The sequence below is a fragment of the Clinocottus analis genome, unplaced genomic scaffold, assembly GCF_023055335.1.
Source record: "Clinocottus analis isolate CAN_PGR_092001 unplaced genomic scaffold, fCliAna1.0.p SCAF_9, whole genome shotgun sequence".
NCBI classification, from domain to species: Eukaryota; Metazoa; Chordata; class Actinopteri; order Perciformes; family Cottidae; genus Clinocottus; species Clinocottus analis.
The window spans coordinates 20889551-20902196 of NW_027176251.1; positions in this window are offsets into that span (position 1 = coordinate 20889551).

Genomic DNA, 12646 nt, shown 5'->3' on the forward strand with positions numbered 1-12646 from the left:
ACGATGACTCAAACAGGGAAAACACTCAGACACAGGAAAAGGAGGTGTGGAGCCTCCGCTGAGCGGCACGCTGACTCTCAGCTTCGCCTCTTCTGTCTTGTGTTTTCTGTGTGTTTTGTGTTGATACAAATCCTGTGGCTGTGATTGTGTTACAGGTGTCTGTTCATTATCAATAATCCGTCGCAGTGTAATGATTCACTTGTCTGGATGGTGCCAAGTGTCATAAGTGTGTTGTGTACTGTACATCAGAGTCGCTAGCTCATTAGCTACAACGCAAGTGGTTCAGCGTCAACATGGATAGCCGGGGAAAATACATATTTAGTTTCGGTAATAGTTTTAATGGACCAGATTATCCATTCAGCCTCAGTGTTTTCCGAGTGGTAAGTGTGATGAGCGCCAACACACACCCCTCCGTTTCTCACTCTCTCTCGCTCAGATCCCGTGCCAAGTGGGCATCACATGGCATCGTGTGTTTGTCTAATGACTCCCCGCCGCCTGGCACCGCTACATATGGACGCAGCAGAGAAATCTGATTAAACACTCTGCACTAATGCTCCTCATGCGCTGCGTTTGCACGCATTTATGTGTGCAAGCACTGGAGTGCAGAGGTGAGAGAAGTGTGTGTGTGTGTGTGTGTGTGTGTGTGTGTGTCAGCAGCAATTTCCTTCTGAAATATTGTTATTGCACATAAAAACACAAATAAAAATCCTGGTATTTCTTTATTGTTTTTTTTACAGCTGCATCATCAGAGCTGCGTGTTATCAGCGGGGTCGTTTTGCGTTTGATTCTCCTCTGGTCCGTCGCTCTGTGTGTCGTGTTTCTGACTGTCATGTTTTGTCCTTTCGGTTTTCCACGAGGCCTGAACTTCAGTTCATCTGAAAACAGATCCTCTTGGTTCAGCCGCGTGGACACGGGGACGCCTGCAGAAGCTTTTCTGTGACTTTCCTGCTGCAACACATTGTTGTTGTGCTGCTGCAAACACAAAGAGGCGTCTCGTGCACCAGACAGTATTTCCTGTCAGCCGCGCGCGCCGCCGCCTTCAGGTTGTGGTGAAGCGAACCAGATCATGTTGAAGATTTCCAGAAGAAAAGGGTCGACGTGATTGATTCAGAGAATCTTTTGAAAGAACGAGCTTGTGTCAAAAAGACATCCAGGCTGCGAGAATAAAGACAAGACATATTAATAATGCGCCATGTTGTGAGAATGTTGCTTTGTTTTCCATTTCCTCTCCGCTCTGTGAAGATTTAAATGGATCTGTTTTCAAGAGTGAAGCTGCAAAACCAGGACTGACACGTTGAGATCTGCCTCTACCTGCCGTCATCTCTCATAAACAATCCTCTCTCTCTCTCTCTCTCTCTCTCTCTCTCTCTCTCTCTCTCTCTCTCTCTCTCACTTTATTTTTTACCGTGTCAATAACTGTCCCAGTGCTCTCCTCCTCAGTCTGACACATCCAGCATTCATCAGAGCTGTTTAACCCTCGCAACGCCCCCATGCTGGAAAACAGCCAGGGAACGTCACGGACCCCCCCCCCCACTGCCCCCCCCCCCCCCCCTCCTCCTCCGCCCCGTCACCGACGAGCACATCAGACAGGGAGCGGGCCTTGTTGATGAGAAGAAATCCACTAATTGTTTGATTATACAGATCTTCATGATAATGAATCGCTACTCCACGGTTCGGGAACATGGTGCGCAACCCGAATTACCACCCCAACACTCAAGCTGTGAAAGTTGATTACTCATTAGCGGGTGACTGAGTGGCGCAAACAACCCCGGCGCCCCCCTTTGAATTCCCCTCGTGTGATTTTTTTTACTGTATGTACTTGTAATCGCTGAGCGGCGCTCTGCGGCTCGGGGGACCGGCCTGCTCCAACCACGAGAGCTCCAACACCCAAACCGCCGTCGGGGAAGCAGCACATTGTCGTCTTTTTCTACTCCAGCTCGTAAACGCAAAGCCTGCAACAACACGGCCTCGTGACCGGCTGCAGGTTCGGTTCACAACTCACCGTGTCCACCGTCCCATCCTTGGCCTCCTTCTGTCCACGTGTCCAGCGGGGTCGTATTCTCAGGCGCAGGCAGCTCTTTGTGTGCTGCGTGGACCAGGTGTATGATGTGAAAAGGTGGCGGTTGGGTTCATGCAACAAAACAACTCACGTTGTGAGAAGTTTCAATAGAGAAGAATGTTTTATCCACTAGTTAAACTAGTTAGTTAAGTTACCTGATTCACGCTTCACACGGGTTCAACGACTTCAAGTTGTGGACATTTCATCACTGCGGTTCTGTATGACACTGGAGGAAAGGCCTCTCATCCTCTACACGCAGGTGAGACACAAAGATGGAGACTTTAGTCGGTAGAACTTTTTAAAATAAAATGCACTTCACGCTGAGGAGACTCACAACAGCCTCCTTTTGGACTGAAGCTCAAGCTGAAACAAGCACTGTATCAGGATTTAATGTTGAGTTCACTTCTTCTCTCTCTCTCTTTTGTTCAGTGCCACCAGGGGGCGACTCCTCTGGTTGTATAGAAGTCTATGCTTCATGTGTTAAGGCTGCATTCTCTCTCCTGACCACCAGGGGGCGACTCCTCTGGTTGTATAGAAGTCTATGCTTCATGTGTTAAAGCTGCATTCTCTCTCCTGACCACCAGGGGGCGACTCCTCTGGTTGTATAGAAGTCTATGCTTCATGTGTTAAAGCTGCATTCTCTCTCCTGACCACCAGGGGGCGACTCCTCTGGTTGTATAGAAGTCTATGCTTCATGTGTTAAAGCTGCATTCTCTCTCCTGACCACCAGGGGGCGACTCCTCTGGTTGTATAGAAGTCTATGCTTCATGTGTTAAAGCTGCATTCTCTCTCCTGACCACCAGGAGGCGACTCCTCTGGTTGTATAGAAGTCTATGCTTCATGTGTTAAAGCTGCATTCTCTCTCCTGACCACTAGGGGGCGACTCCTCTGGTTGTATAGAAGTCTATGCTTCATGTGTTAAAGCTGCATTCTCTCTCCTGACCACCAGGGGGCGACTCCTCTGGTTGTATAGAAGTCTATGCTTCATGTGTTAAAGCTGCATTCTCTCTCCTGACCACCAGGGGGCGACTCCTCTGGTTGTATAGAAGTCTATGCTTCATGTGTTAAAGCTGCATTCTCTCTCCTGACCACCAGGGGGCGACTCCTCTGGTTGTATAGAAGTCTATGCTTCATGTGTTAAAGCTGCATTCTCTCTCCTGACCACCAGGAGGCGACTCCTCTGGTTGTATAGAAGTCTATGCTTCATGTGTTAAAGCTGCATTCTCTCTCCTGACCACTAGGGGGCGACTCCTCTGGTTGTATAGAAGTATTTTCTTCATGTGCTAAAGCTGCATTCTCTCTCCTGACCACCAGGGGGCGACTCCTCTGGTTGTATAGAAGTCTATATAAGTGACTCTACTTCTCTCTTGATGTATTCCCTCAGTAAACATTGTGAACATGAGTTTATGCCTCAGAGTTGTGCAGCATTGTGATTTCATATTCAAGGTTTAACTGGAACATGTTCCTGCTTATTTTCCCGGATGATTAATCCAGTTCCATCATTGCATTTGCGCGCTAGCGGCCCACCCGGCCTGCAGTGCCCAGTGACCTGCATCACTCCAGCAGTGTGACTCTGTGATTGATGACATCGTGTGGAGGAAAGCCAGCCGAGCAGCGAGGTCGTGAGGTCGCTGCCAAGGTAACCGTCTTGGCCCCGAAGATGTGTGTTAACCAGCACAACCGGCCTGTTGCTGATGGCGTGGAGCTGCGCGTCGCGAGGGAGACGACATCATTCTGCATTGTTGATATCAGTGAATTTATTAATTGTTTTGATTTGAGAATGATATGCACTAGTAACGTAATAGATATATAATAATAATCATCCCAAAGCCATCAAAGCAAACATACTGCACAGGGTCTATCTTATGAATTAAAAGCACCAAAGATGGACAGCAGGATAACGAGAGGGTGTGTGTGTGTGTGTGTGTGTGTGTGTGTGTGTGTGGGTGTGTGTGTGTCTGCCAACACAATAAATGTGTCTGTAATTGCATGTACAGTAAAGGAGTGGGCGGCCGCGTGCATGTATGTTTTGAGTACACATGTGTTAGTCTGTGTGTGTGTGTGTGTGTGTGTGTGTGTGTGTGTGTGTGTGTGTGTGTATGTGTGTGTGTGTGTGTGTGTGTGTGTGTGTGTGTGTGTGTGACTGACGCAACAAGACAAAAGTTAATGAGGTTTGAAGGCTGCTGTGGCGGCGGCCTCGTCTTTGTCTCCGTCCTCTGCCACCCTGCTTCCTGCCCGGGCTTTTATTAAAAGGATAATGTGGCGAGGGTCTTTAAGTGTGCAGCTGCAGAGAGAAAGACAAGGACTGGAGAGAGAGAGAAAGAGAGAGAGAGAGAGAGAGAGAGAGAGAGAGAGAGAGAGAGAGAGAGAGAGAGAGAGAGAGAGAGAGAGAGAGAGAGAGTGTTTGTGTTGGTGAGCAAAAAAGGAGTGTTGGAGAGAGTGAAAGAGGGAGAAGACAGATAGATGGACAGATACAGAGAATAAGAGGAGGGATGAGGATGGAGGGATGAGGATGGAGGGATGAGGATGGAGGGATGAGGATGGAGGGATGAGGATGGAGGGATAAGGATGGAGGGATGAGGATGGAGGGATGAGGATGGAGGGATGAGAACGCTATGAACACATATCAGGGACATTTTTGACTCGTTTAGACCCATTTTTCTCTCACTGCAAATGGTTTTCATCCCCATCCTAAATATAGAATATTTCCTCAACCACAAGGGCTATTTAAATGATTTAATAAAGGTAAAATACACAAAGAACACTTGTGATTCAGTTTAGAGGTTCATATCGCAGTATCTGTGTTTAGTTAATGATACACAGGAATGAAAAAATAAGTATTTCCTCTTTTTAATTATGCAAATCATTGTTTTTTTCTACTATAAAATATCACTTTTCGTGATTATATTCATATTCATTTAGTCTTTTAATAATTTTCAAAGGAGTATTTTGCTTCTTTCCATTGTTCTTTAAAGGCCTGAACGTCTGAGAGAAAGCAAACCCCAACGTGTTAAACTATTGCTTTGATAACAGTTTCCTTCTAAATACCTGAAATATAACAAAGAGTGTATACTTCTTTATTTTTTACAGACGCACTAAAACAGATACAACAGTACAACACAGTCTCACAGCACACGCCCCCTCCCTGTGGATCAATCAGTCTGCCGAGGCGAGCGGACATCTTTGTCAGACTCTGCTTCCAACCGGCCAATTAGCGACCTGTTAATTGGCGCAGGTGCAGACGTCTGAATCCAGGGGCATCGTTACTTATTAATGGTTCTCTGCAGACCTCCCGTTGGCTGAAATTAGCCTCCTTTACGACCAATGGCGGTCTCAGGTGTGGGCGTTGTTGCCTGTTAGTGTTGGTGAGTGCGTTGTAATTAGTCTGCGGTTGTAATAAGTCTCTCTGTGTCTGCTCGGCCTCTTCTGCCAGCTGCCTCCCTCCCTCGCCTCCTGCTTTGTCCATCCTCCTCCCCCCCTCGCCTTCTCGCCCCTCGCCTCCTCGCCCCTCGTCCCTCGCCTCTCGCCTTCTCGCCTTCTTGTCTCCTCGCCTCTCGCCTTCTCTCCCCTCCTCGCCCCTCGCCCCTCGCCTCTCGCCCCCTCACCTCCTCGCCTCTCGCCTCCTCGGCTCCTCGCCCCTCGCCCCTCGTCCCTCGTCTCTCGCCTTCTCGCCTTCTTGTCTCCTCGCCTCTCGCCTCCTCGGCTCCTCGCCCCTCGCCCCTCGCCCCTTGCCTCCTCGCCTCTCGCCCTCTCGGCTCCTCGCCCCTCGCCCCTCGCCCCTCGTCCCTCGCCTCTCGCCTCTCGCCTTCTCACCCCTCGTCCCTCGCCTCTCGCCTCTCGCCTTCTCGCCCCTCGCCTCCTCGCCTCTCGCCTCCTCGCCCCCTCGCCCCTCGCCCCTCGCCTCTTGCCTCCTCGCCTCTCGCCCCCTCGGCTCCTCGCCCCTCGCCCCTCGTCCCTCGCCTCTCGCCTCCTCGGCTCCTCACCCCTCGCCCCTCGCCCCTCGCCCCTCGTCCCTCGCCTCTCGCCTCCTCGGCTCCTCGCCCCTCGTCCCTCGTCCCTCGCCTCTCGCCTTCTCGCCCCTCGCCTCCTCGCCTCTCGCCTCCTCGCCCCCTCGCCCCTCGCCCCTCGCCCCTCGCCCCTCGCCTCCTCGCCTCTCGTCTTCTCACCTCTCGCCCCTCGCCTCCTCGCCCCTCGCCCCTCGCCTCCTCGCCTCTCGTCTTCTCGCCCCTCGCCCCTCGCCTCCTCGCCTCTCGCCCCTCGCCTCCTCGCCTCTCGCCCCTCGCCTCCTCGCCTCTCGTCTTCTCGCCCCTCGCCCCTCGCCTCACGCTCCTCGCCTCCTCGCCTCCTCGCCTCCTCGCACCCTTGCCCCTCACGTCCTCGCCTCCTTGCCTCTCGCCTTCTCGCCTCCTCGCCCCCTCGCCCCTCGCCTCCTCGCCCCCTCGCCCCTCGCCTCTCGCCTCTCGCCTCCTCGCCTCCTCGCCCCTCACCCCTATAATGTTTGAATTCACATTTTAAATATTTTTATGTTTAAAATACAAAGAAATAGAGAAATATGTGCATTTTGCGGGTGGGTTTTAAAAAGGAGGAGGAGGAGGAGGAGGAGGACGAGGAGGAGGAGGAAGAGGAGGCTTTTCCAGAGGAAGAGGTGACAGACAGCTGTCCTGCTGATCATTCACAGCCAACAGAAGAGAAGCTTTGTTTCTTTGTTGGTGACAGGACTGAAGATACTTATGAAGTATTACTACCTTTGTATATAAAAGTACTCAACTAGAAGTGATCATTTTAAAATGGAACTCACTGTATGTAACGTTACAGAAGTATTCTTTCTGTCTTTCTTAGCTCATTTGAAGTATTTTTCGTTTATTTTGCAAAACATATTCAAACCTTCCTGTTTTTAATTTTAATCCACAGGATTATGAAAATATATTAAGGAGTGTCTGTGTGTAAAAACATGAAAGAAAGATTTAAAATCTTATGAGAAGTTAATTTGCATAAAAAAACGGATTGAAGGTTAAAGAAAAATAAAACATTAAAGTCTCCAAGTTTCCACCTTTACAGAAACATCTGGAATCGTTTCATCTCATTTCAGGAAGACGTTCAACATGCTACATGCTACATGCTACATGCTACAAACATGTTTTCTCACCCGCGTGTAGAGAAACTGCCTCTTATCTCAACGATAGCGTGGAGAGATGATGCAGAACCATAACCCTCGTGGCATTAATGCAGTCTGCATAATGAAGGCTTCAAGGCTTTCAGTGGAAATATTCAAATATGTCCCATAATCCTCACACTGGAGGCATATATTGTATTAGAGAACATGAGATTATGTTGTTGCTGTTTTGTTTTGCAGCAGATTCTGCAGAGCTTTACAGGCAGGAAGTCGCTTATGAATCATACACAACTTCTGTTTATGACATTCATTCATGATTAAGAAACACAATAAACAATACAGTAAATACAATACAACGTATATAGAAGCTGAGCGTTATCTCAGAGGCTGTTTGCAATTATTCTAATGGTTTAGATTCATTCAGTGATTCATGGGCTAAAATGTGACTTTAACCTTCTGTTGTCTTTGACTTTAGAGTAAAAAGTGTTGAACTCAGTTTACGTTCTGCATCGTCAGGAAGGACACGCAAACTTTTAGAACGTGGATTTATTTGTTGGAACATGTACGACTGAACTTATGTGGCATGTTTAGTGTGGACCAGCTGGTGATGAATATCATCTTATCAAATGTGTTGATCACGTGTTTGTGCTCGCTGGCGACGTCGAGTCATCTCAAGTCTCCAGACTCCAGTCACTCCTCATGGGTTCAAAGCCCAGGACCAGGATTTTTAAAGTTGATGCTAAAGCCATGAAGATGCTAAGCTATCATCGCTGATGAACCACGCCTCCCACCCGCTGCAGGACTCTGGCCGCGCTGCTCAGCTCCTTCATCCCCGGTGTCTGAGGAAGAGGAACCACGAGTCCTTCCTCCCTGCTGCTGTCAGGCTGCACAACCAGCTGAGCCCCAGCAGGCCGCGGACCACTTTGAAACTTTAATTCATCACCTGGTGCAATATTTACTTCCACATTTTTATTATTTTTATTTTTTAGGGCATCTGTACATTTCAAATTCTTCTTACTGTTTAATTTTGTGATTTTGTTTTATTACAGTTCTACTGTTTATTTATATTACTTGAATTCATCTGCATTCACTTGTGAGCAACGCTGCTGTAATCCTGTAATTTCCCCACTGGGACTAATAAAGGATTATTTTATTTTATCTTATTAAAGTCTGGAGTCTGACTCGAGTCCAAGTCACGTGACTCGAGTCCAAGTCACATGACTCGAGTCCAAGTCACGTGACTCGAGTCCAAGTCACGTGACTCGAGTTCAAGTCACGTGACTCGAGTCCAAGTCACGTGACTCGAGTCCAAGTCACGTGACTCGAGTCCAAGTCACGTGACTCGAGTCCAAGTCACGTGACTCGAGTCCACGTGACCTCTTCTAGAAGCTGGATGAAGGACTAGAGGGAGGTGTGTGTGTGTGTGTGTGTGTGTGTGTGTGTGTGTGTGTGTGTGTGTGAGATCCAGTGTCATGAGGTCGTTTTACATTAAGGGGAATATTTATTTTCATCGGCCGTAGAAAAAGATTTTATATATATAGATATAGATAGATAGATAGATAGATAGATAGATAGATAGATAGATAGATAGATAGATAGATAGATATACTGGATGAGACTGTCCTCATCACCACAGCGGGTCAAACCTCTCAGACACGGCGTGCAGGAAGGGGGAGGAGCCTCTTCGTGCCGCTGCCTTGTGTTCATTGTCTTCTTCTGTGGTGCAGCGGGTTGCGTTGCTGCATTGTTGTGTTGCCTCCTCTATCACTAATGCAACAGACATTAGCATAGCCTTTGATGTGGAGTTAGCAGACATTTAGAAGCTCCCTGTTTAACAACTGTGTCAAGTGTTTACTGCGTCTATTTACTCCGAGAACGACATCAAACAATGTGCACACAGGGGAGGAGGAGGAGGAGGAGGAAGAGGATGAGGAGGAGGAGGAGGAAGAGGGAGAGGATGAAGAAGAGGGAGACCTCCTTCTAAAACAACAAGGGGAAGGGAGGCAGGAGGAAACAAGAGGAGACAGAAGGAGACAGGAGGAGACAGGAGGAGCCAGGAGGAGACAAGAGGAGCCAGGAGGAGACAAGAGGAGACAGGAGGAGACAAGAGGAGCCAGGAGGAGACATGAGGAGACAGGAGGAGACAAGAGGAGCCAGGAGGAGACATGAGGAGACAGGAGGAGACAGAAGGAGACAAGAGGAGACAGGAGGAGACAGGAGGAGCTAGGAGGAGACAAGAAGAGACAGGAGGAGACAGGAGGAGCTAGGAGGAGACAAGAGGAGACAGGAGGAGACAGGAGGAGCTAGGAGGAGATAGAAGGAGACAAGAGGAGACTGGAGGAGACAGGAGGAGATAAGAGGAGACAAGAGGAGACAGGAGGAGACAAGAGGAACCAGGAGGAGACAAGAGGAGACAAAAGGGGACAGGAGGAGACAAGAGGAGACAAAAGGGGACAGGAGGAGACAACAGGAGACAAGAGGAACCAGAAGGAGACAAGAGGAGACAAAAGGGGACAGGAGGAGCCAGAAGGAGACAAAAGGAGCCAGGAGGAGACAAGAGGAGGAGCCGGCAGTGTAACGTATGTGTAGTGTAGAAATGCTGGAAGTGTTTGTGCTGAATCAAGAGAAGTTTAGGTTAAAATGACACATGAAGATGAATGACTCCATGTGTGGGGGAGGAGCCTGAAGGAGAGGAGAGCAGTGTTGTGTTGCTGCTCTCCATCAGCACATGGAGGTTCGGCATAAACAGTTAAAAATGCTGCAGCTTCTTCATGAAGTGTGTCATCGGATCAGTGTGCTAACGCAGGAACACTCCATGGTGTTTCAGTAATGAGCTGCTGGACTCCTGGACCGAGCAGCAGCGCCTGCTGGCTTGTTAAAGTTGTTCAAAGCCAAAGCTCATTGGCCAATCAGCTGTCGAGACCCAATTAGGACGCCGTGCTTCATTGACTCATTTTCATGAGCAACAAATAGAAAAGTTCCAGGGTTGCAATGCTGCAGGAGCAACAGAGAAGATGCATGGAAGCTCCTGGAGGACTTTAGTAACATGATATCTCTGCATTGAGTATCAGTGCAGAACACCAGGGGGCGCAGGTTGGCTATATATATATATATATATATATATATATATATATATATATATATATATATATATATATATATATATATATATATATATATATATATATATATATATTGTCACAGCATGTTAAGACGTCAAAACCAGTGTAGCACATATGTAATGCTATTGTGTAATTACATTTATCATTTTAATAAAGCCTATGAGCCGCCATATACATCATGGAGGAAACCATAAGTTAGAACGTTTTGTAACATTCAATGTCAGATTAAAAAATACAAACGTTCTTGACTAAATAAACACCACCTCCTGCAAACTGCACAGCAGCCATGACTGAGGACTTCCTGCACATCTCATGCTCTCTGCACACTGATCTACATCCATGGAGATGACTGAAGATGCATCATCATTCACTGCCTCAGTGCACACGCGTGTGCTTGAGTGATGTTTGCTGCTTCTCTCCTCGTGGAAGAGTCCAGGAGGTGAAGGAGGGAGATAAGAAGGAGTGAGAGCGCTGAGGAAGAGGGGAGGCTGTGTGGAAGGAGGAAGATAAGAGGAAGAGGTGAGCAGAACACTTCACTAACGTGACCCTTCACATCAGGACGCCGAGTTTCATGGAATGAAACGAGCTGCTGGACGCCTCTCTATCCATCTATCTATCCATCTATCTATCTATCTATTCTATCTATCTATCTATCTATCCATCTATCTATCCATCTATCTATCTATCTATCTATCTATCTATCTATCTATCTATCTATCTATCTATCTATATATCCATCTATCTATCTATCTATCTATCTATCTATCTATCTATCTATCTATCCATCTATCTATCTATCTATCTATCTATCTATCTATCTATCTATCTATTCTATCTATCTATCTATCTATCCATCTATCTATCCATCCATCTATCTATCCATCTATCTATCTATCTATCTATCTATCTATCTATCTATCTATCTATCTATATATCCATCTATCTATCTATCTATCTATCTATCTATCTATCTATCTATCTATCTATCCATCTATCTATCTATCTATCTATCTATCTATCTATCTATCTATCTATCTATCTATCTATATATCTCTCTATCTATCTATCTATCTATCCATCTATCTATCCATATATATATATATATATATATATATATATATATATATATATATATATATATATATATATATATATATATATAGATAGATAGATAGATAGATAGATATCAATGCATAAAAATGTACAAACCTTTAAACTTCTCTGTTAATTCTTCATTATTGCTGTAATATTTTAAGTAATGAATCATCTTCAAGGCGTCATAAAAAAGGAGCAAGCAAAGAACGTGCTGTCATTAAACTGAAACGTCTTCATCAGAGCGAGTCCTTGTCATTGTGGGCGTGTCTTACGTCTCGAACCGTTGAAACATTTCAGTCATCGCCCTCTGACACATGTCACATGACAGGTGTCACATGACTCATGTCACATTGTGGTTAATGTACAGACACCATCGTTGTGCGTCATCCTGTCCACGTGTCCTCTCTGCGCTCACCTGTCCGTCATGCCGACCCGCTGCCGCTGTGGTTCAGCCGTGTCCGCTTGGAGCAGGTGTTTCTGTGTTTGGGCTGTCAAGGACAAACGGTGGGCCGACGGCGGCGTCAGAGGTAAGTAATGAAGAGCAATCTGAGGGAGATCTCCTCTCCATCAGCTCCATCAGCCTCGGGCGAAATGAGGCTGCTGTAACTCTGGCAACCAGCTGAAGAGTCACATCCAGCGGCCGGAGGTGAGGAGTGAGCATCCTGGTGGGCTTTGTGTGTCTTCACACACGCGTCTGGGTTGCTGGGATGTGAATGTTACATGTTGAATGTTCACATGTTGAATGTTCACATGTTGTGTTCTGGTTTGTTAGAGTTGGACTTTACAGCTGCTTCATTTCAACTAATAATCATCCTGAAAAAGATTTTTTTACAGTTGGACCTGAAACCTTTTCACATCTTTCTGTGTCTCATCTTCATTTCCTCTGAACCAGAAACATGTAGACTGATGTTTACACATCTGAATCTCACATGTGTTCCTTTTATCAGAACAACATTATTCAAACAGGCCTCGTGGCTGCAGAGATGCACACGTTTAGTTTGGGGAGGACATCTTAGAGGATGTTTTAAAAAGGTTTCAAATGAGTCTGTCGGTCTTTATTCAATCAACTTCCTTTAGTGAGAAACTCTTCGGTTTCCTCAACATGAAACAAAGCTGCGGCGTCTCGGCTCAGGATGGAACGACGGACGGTTTTATCGTCCGTTGCTTGAACATTAGACACATGCTGAAACCAAAGTAACATAACTTGAAGTTGTTGTTACTTTACCTTAAACAAAGTGTAACCTTACCTTAAACAAA